This window comes from Bos javanicus, chromosome 9, assembly GCF_032452875.1.
Source record: "Bos javanicus breed banteng chromosome 9, ARS-OSU_banteng_1.0, whole genome shotgun sequence".
NCBI lineage: Eukaryota > Metazoa > Chordata > Mammalia > Artiodactyla > Bovidae > Bos > Bos javanicus.
Window position 1 is genome coordinate 45,614,844 of NC_083876.1, and position 7,388 is coordinate 45,622,231.

At 38.5% G+C, this 7,388-nt stretch overlaps 1 pseudogene; it reads left to right on the plus strand.

The window, feature by feature from the left end:
• Positions 1 to 917: 917 nt before the first annotated feature.
• Positions 918 to 2,347, plus strand: LOC133253912 (elongation factor 1-alpha 1-like; annotated as a pseudogene).
• Positions 2,348 to 7,388: the final 5,041 nt, after the last annotated feature.

The following is a 7,388-nucleotide window of genomic DNA, read 5'->3' on the forward strand; positions in this document are numbered from 1 at the left end:
GAGGTGAAACATTGGAGTTACCAGCACACAGTGGACATTTCCATCTTGTTCCTCTTATATATTCCTATAATATAATATATTATATTAATGTATTTAATAATATATATATACATAAACATTATTAAAAGGATTCAGGGTAAAAACAATCTCTATATCTCGGAGAGAAGGACCACTTTTCCATATACTCTTTTTTTATAGAGATTATTTTTACCCTGAATCCTTTTAATAACATTTAGAATAATAGTTCAACATTAACTTATTAAAAAAATCAATTGTTATCAACTGCTTTTAGTCCATTTTGGGATGCAAAATGATTTTAGGGAGTCATCACTAATTATTTTGAGAATTCTATTTTGAATATTTGCTCCACATATACCTTTCTTACAGAACATGCTGTCATAATGCTCTTGCCAATAAGCCATTCTTCATTTTAGCATTTTCATTATGCATTCTGATTTTAACCTTGGAGATTTTTAATGGAGGTATATGAATTTGCCTCAAGATGACATGAAATATTACTAGATTTTTTACTATATATGTCCTTATCACCTAAGCATACATTATTTTTGGTGAAATCTAGGAATACATTACCCAAGTTAAGTCAACTCAATACATATACTGGTGGTATAGGATTTTTCTCTTCTGTTTCTGGCATTCTAATTATGCTGAGTGGGAAGTTATTATTTGTGACTGAGAATTTAGTTACTAAAGATGCTGGCTGCTTTGCTGAACCTTTGTATACTTTTTCATGGTGAAATAAGTAAGTAAGTAAGCTTATTTAAAAACTTCTCAATCTCATCAGTTCATGTTAAGCTATCTTTCAACCAGGTCATAACAGTGCTTTCAGTTGAAATTTTGTTGTCAAGGTCTTATACACAAAAATGTAGTTCTCTTTTTCGCAACGTGAAAACCACAGTTAAACCTAAGCCAAAATGGGAAAGGAGAAGACCCACATCAACATCGTTGTCATTGGGCATGTAGATTCAGGGAAGTCTACCACGACTGGCCATCTGATCTACACATGTGGCGGGATCAACAAGAGAACAATTGAAAAGTTCGAGAAGGAGGCTGCTGAGATGGGAAAGGGCTCCTTCAAATATGCCTGGGTCTTGGACAACTTAAAGCTGAACGTGAGCGTGGTATCACCATTGATATCTCCCTGTGGAAATTTGAGACTAGCAAGTACTATGTTACCATCATTGATGCCCCAGGACACAGAGACTTCCTCAAAAACATGATTACAGGCACATCCCAGGCTGACTGTGCTGTCCTGATTGTTGCTGCTGGTGTTGGTGAATTTGAAGCCAGTATCTCCAAGAACTAGCAGACCTGTGAGCATGCCCTTCTGGCTTACATCCTGGGTGTGAAACAACTAATTGTTGGCGTTAACAAAATGGATTCCACTGAGCCACCCTATAGCCAGAAGAGATACGAGGAAATTGTTAAGGAAGTCAGCACCTACATTAAGAAAATTGGCTACAACCCCGACACAGTAGCATTTGTGCCAATTTCTGGCTGGAATGGTGACAACACGCTGGAGCCAAGTGCTAATATGCCATGGTTCAAGGGATGGAAAGTCACCCGTAAGGACAGCAATGCCAGTGGAACCACCCTGCTTGAAGCTCTGGATTGCATCCTGCCACCAACTCGCCCAGCTGACAAACCCTTGCGTTTGCCTCTTCAGGATGTCTATAAAATTGGTGGTATTGGTACTGTCCCTGTGGGTCGTGTGGAGACTGGTGTTCTCAGACCTGGCATGGTGGTCACCTTTGCTCTAGTCAATGTAACAACTGAAATGAAGTCTGTAGAAATGCACCATGAAGCATTGAGGGAAGCCCTTCCTGGGGACAATGTGGGCTTCAATGTCAAGAAAGTGTCTGTCAATGATGTCTGTCATGGCAATGTGGCTGGTGACAGCAAAAATGATCCATCCATGGAAGCCGCTGGCTTCACAGCTCAGGTGATTGTTTTGAACCATCCGGGCCAAATCAGTGCTGGATATGCACCTATGCTGGATTGTCACACAGCTCACATTGCTTGCAAGTTTGCTGAGCTGAAGGAGAAGATTGATCATCGTTTTGGGAAAAAGCTGGAAGATGGCCCTAAATTCTTGAAATCTGGTGATGCTGCCATCATTGATATGGTTCCTGGCAAGCCCATGTGTGTCGAGAGCTTCTCTGATTATCCTTCCCTGGGCTGTTTTGCTGTGCGTGACATGAGACAGACAGTCGCTGTGGGTGTCATCAAAGCAGTGGACAAGAAGGCAGCTGGAGCTGGCAAGGTCACCAAGTCTGCCCAGAAAGCTCAGAAGGCTAAATGAATATTATCCCCAATACCTGCCACCCCAGTGTTAATCAGTGGTGGAAGAACGGCCTCAGAACTGTTTGTCTCAATTGGCCATTTAAGTTTAATAGTAAAAGACTGGTTAATGATAACAATGCATTGTAAAACCTTCAGAAGGAAAGGAGAATGTTTTTTTTGTGGACCATATGTTTTGTGTGTGGCAGTTTAAGTTATTAGTTTTTAAAATCAGTACTTTTTAATGAAAACTACTTGACCAAAAATCTGTCACAGAATTTGAGACCCATTAAAAAAAGTTTAATGAGAAAAAAAAGAAGAAATTCTTTCTGATAGCAAGATATATTCTTCTAAATGTTTCTCTTTCATTTTCCCTAATCCTGCTTTTAATTTTAATTTTTAAAATTAATTTTTATGAATATAGTTGCTTTACAATGTTGTGTTAGTTTCTACTGTATAGATAAGTGAATTAGTAAACCCTAAATAGCCATGAAATTAAAAGATGCTTCTTGGAAGAAAAACTATGACCAACCTAGATAGCATATTAAAAAGCAGAGACATTACTTTGTCAACAAAGGTCCGTCTAGTCAAAGCTATGGTTTTTTCAGTAGTTATGTACAGACGTGAGAGTTGAACTATAATGAAAGCTGAGTACCGAATAATTGATGCTTTTGAACTGTGGTGTTGAAGAAGACTCTTGAGTTCCCTTGGACTGCAAAGAGATCCAACCAGTCCATCCTAAAGGAAATCAGTCCTGAGTGTTCACTGGAAGGACTGCTGTTGAAGCTGAAACTCCAATACTTTGGCCATCTGATGCAAAGAACTGACTCGTTGGAAAAGACCCTGATGTTGGGAAAGATTGAAGGCGGTAGGAGAAGGGGAGACAGAGGATGAGATGGTTGGACGGCATCACTGACTCGATGGACATGAGTTTGAGTAAGCTCCAGGAGTTGATGATGGACAGGGAAGCCATGCTGCAGTCCATGGGGTCACAAAGAGTTGGATATGATTGAGTGACTGAATTGAGCTGAACTGAATCAAGTTAAAGAACCTGTCCATCACTCCAATAAGTTCTCTCATGTCGTTTGCAGTCCCTTCTTCCCTACCTCAGGCAACCATTGATCCACCTTCTGTCATTATACATTGATTTTCCATTTCAATACTTTTATAAAGATAGTACCATACATATATATTCATTTTTGATCTGGATTCTTTCAGTCAGCATACTTTGTGATTCATCCAGGTTACTATGTGTATCAGTAGTTCCTTCCTTTGTATGACTGAGTGAAACCATTCTATGCATATAGCAAAATATTTGTTTTTAAATTATAATTGTAAGTGTTTTTCAGGAGCTTCTTTCAATTCCTTTTTTTTTTTCAGATATTGTATTCACTTTTATGGTAGTAAATATCTCCTTTTGTATGACTTCTGAGTCTCTACTGATAACTTTGGCCTACACCACCGATTTTAGAATTTTATTTGAAGCTCTGTTCTTGATATCTGTTTTTTGGTTGCTTAATAGTAACCAACCTTATAATTTCCAAAATAGACTTCTATCTCTATTTCTCTTAATGGTACTTTATTCTTATTGTTATCCATGGGGAATACATTCTTTTTGCCTGCTGCATTGAGTTGAGTTTTGTTTTATAAGCTCTCCATGTTATGTTTTTAGCCTTGCATCCATCTCTTTCTTTTCCATTCTTCCTGCTATCATCTGATTTCAGGTCTTTTTGACTTTTCTGTGTATATTTCTAACCATTCTCTTCCCAGCTGTCATCTTTATTTTACTAAGGCATAGATCTCATGATTTTTTATCCCTACACAAGAACTTCCTGCTCCTTCCTATTTTTTTTGCTCCTGGAGTAAGTCCTACTAATAATACCAATGACAAAGTAACTTCATGTTAGACACATTGCATTTATAAGGTGTGGCTACAACTTTTGTTGGAGCTGTAGCAACACATTCGGTAAGTCAAAGGACTAAAGCAGACATAGTAGATGGTCCTCACTTTCCCGCTTGGTTTTGACTCTTGTTTTCTCCTCTGTTCTCTTTAGATTGTTGTCTCCCCTGCCTCATGAACCTCAACTAACCAATAAACTGCAAGGCTTGCAAAATTAGAAAAGTACTGTTCTGACAGTGATTGGGATAAGATTGCACCATTGATCCTGAGTTTTCAGCAACAAAAAGACAAACACTTCTATGTGAATCATACCATGGCCTCTTTTCTCTTTACTGCATGAGAAAGTCCAACTCTGCTTTGATTGGGCAGTTACCTGGTCCTCAGGTACACCCTCATGCATGTCAGCTGTCAGCTAAATAGTGTCATTAACTGCTATTTGAAACATTTAATTATTTTCTTTTGAAAGAAAAAATTCCTGTGATAACCTGAAAGACAGACCACCTATCTCTAGGGCCCATGATTTTAGGGGAAGTCATTAGAAATGGTAGACTGTTGGTGAGTTTTGACTGTTTCTTGGCCCTTTTAGAAACTGCTGAGTGATAAAGCTGGTTCAGGCAAGGATCAGATGGGAGGTAATAGATGTTTGCTGAGGGAGGCTCTCTTTGCCTGTGGCCCATAATCTAAAATCACTGGTAGCTTAGACATTGTGGTCCTTGTGAGATTTTGAACAAGCCAAGCAGGAAGGAAGCAAACCAGGAATGTCTAGCAGTGAAGATCAGGTAAAAAAGCATTGCCAGGCATGTTGTCTCAGACGATTGTGAGGCAGCTGCCATGAAATTGAGGAAGGTATGCAGAAGCCACCAACTAACAGAAGAGAGTGGTAGCCTTAAATCTCACGACAAGATGAGATCTCTGGTTGTGGTTACTTTTACACGGAACTGATGGGAAGCAAACCGATTAGAAAGCTCATATGTTTGAGGGAAATTATGTTGCCAAAGCAGCCAGTGATAGGCCTGGACATTCTGTGATGTTTCAACACCTAATACAACTCATGGCTTTCCCAAGCTGCTCCAGCAGGCAACGCACTAAGACCGTGCAGCCCCCAAGCAGAGCATACGCTCTAATAACCAATTCAGACGGGGCCATAGATGAACAGAAACGTCTCTAAAGCAGAAGTTGGCCAGCTATGGCTTTCAGGCTAAACTGTGTCTGTGAGCTATTTTTACATCCTTGCTTTTAAAATTCTTTATTTTAATAAACAAGTAAACTGTATTTAATGGGATATTACTTTTTCACATGTACTGCTATCTTCTTTTTAGTATTATTTAAAAATTTTATTTATTTTTTCCAGGTTTATTGAGGTATAATTAATAAAATTGTAACATATTAAAAATGTACAGCATGTACATATACATTGTAAAATTAATACCACCATTAAGTTAATTAAAACATCTATTACCTCACATGGTCAATTTTTTTCTTTTTGGTGAGAATGCTTAAGATCTGTGCTCTTAACAGGCTTCAAGTATACAATACAGAATTTTTTATTGAAGCATACTTGATTTATAATTATATGTTGCTTTCAGGTATACAACAAAGTGTTTTGGGTGTATATTATGTGTGTATATATATATATATATATAATCTTTTTCAGATTCTTTTCCATTATAGGTTATTAGAAGATTTTGAATATATGGTTCCCTATGGTATACAGTAAATTCTTGTTCATCTGTTTTATATATAGTAGTGTGTATCTGTTAATCCCATACTCCTGATGGTCACCATGCTGTATATAGATCCTCAGAACTTATTCATCTTATAATTGAAAGTTTGTACACTTGACCAACATCTCCTTATTTCCCAGTCTCTGTCAACCACCATTTCACTCTGTTTCTGTGACTTTTAATTTTTTAAGATTCCACATATAAGTGATACAATACAGTATTTGTCTTTCTATGTCTGGTTTATTTCACTTATCATAATGTGCTCCAGATTTATCCATGTTGTCAAATATGATAAGATTTAACTTCTTTTTAAAGACTGAATTGTATGTATGTAAACACACACATGGGGTTCCCTGATAACTCAGTGGTAAAGAATCTGCCTGCCAATGCAGGAGCTGCAGGAGACCCAGTGTTTGATTCCTGGTTTGGGAAGATCCTCTATAGAAGGAAATGGCAACCCACTGCACCATGCCAGTATTCTTGCCTGGAGAATACCATGGAGGGCTAAAGTCCATCAGTTCAGTTCAGTTCAGTCGCTCAGTCGTGTCTGACTCTTTGTGACCCCATGGACTGCAGCATGCCAGGCCTCCCTGTCTATCACCAATTCCCAGAGTTTACTCAAACTCATGGCCATTGAGTCAGTGATGCCATCCAACCATCTCATCCTCTGTTGTCCCCTTCTCCTACTTTCTTCCATCTTTTCCAGCATCAAGGTCTTTTCAAATGAGTCAGCTCTTCACATCAGGTGGCTAAAGGATTGGAGCTTCAGCTTTAGCATCAGTCCTTCCAGTGAATATTCAGGGTTGATTTCATTTAGGATTGAATGGTTTGATCTCCTTGCTGTCCAAGGGACTCTCAAGTGCCTTCTCCAGCATCACAATTTGAAAGCATCAATATTTTGTCTCTTAGCCGTCTTTATGGTCCAACTCACACATCTGTACATACCTACTGGAAAAATCATACCTTTGACTATATGGACCTTTGTCAGAAAAGTGATGTCTTTGCTTTTTAAAGTGCTGTCTAGATTTGTCATAGCTTTCCTTCCAAGGAGCAAGCATTTTTTAATTTCATGGCTGCAGTCACTGTCCGCCATGATTTTGGAGCACAAGAAAATAAAACCTGTCACTGTACCCATTGTTTCCCCATCTATTTGCCATGAAGTTATGGGACCAGATGCCATGATCTTTTGATCTTTGTATTTTGAATGTTGAGTTTTTCACTCCCCTCTTTCACTTCCATCAAGAGACTCTTTAGTTTCTCTTCAATTTCTGCCATAAAGGTGGTGTCATATACATATCAGAGGCTATTGATATTTCTCCCAGAAATCTTGATTTGAGCGTGTGTTTCGATCAGCCTGGCATTTCACATGATGTACTGTGCATATAGGTTAAATAAGCAGGGCAACAATATATAGCCTTGATGTACTCCTTTTCAATTTGGAACCAGTCCATTATTCCATGTCTGAT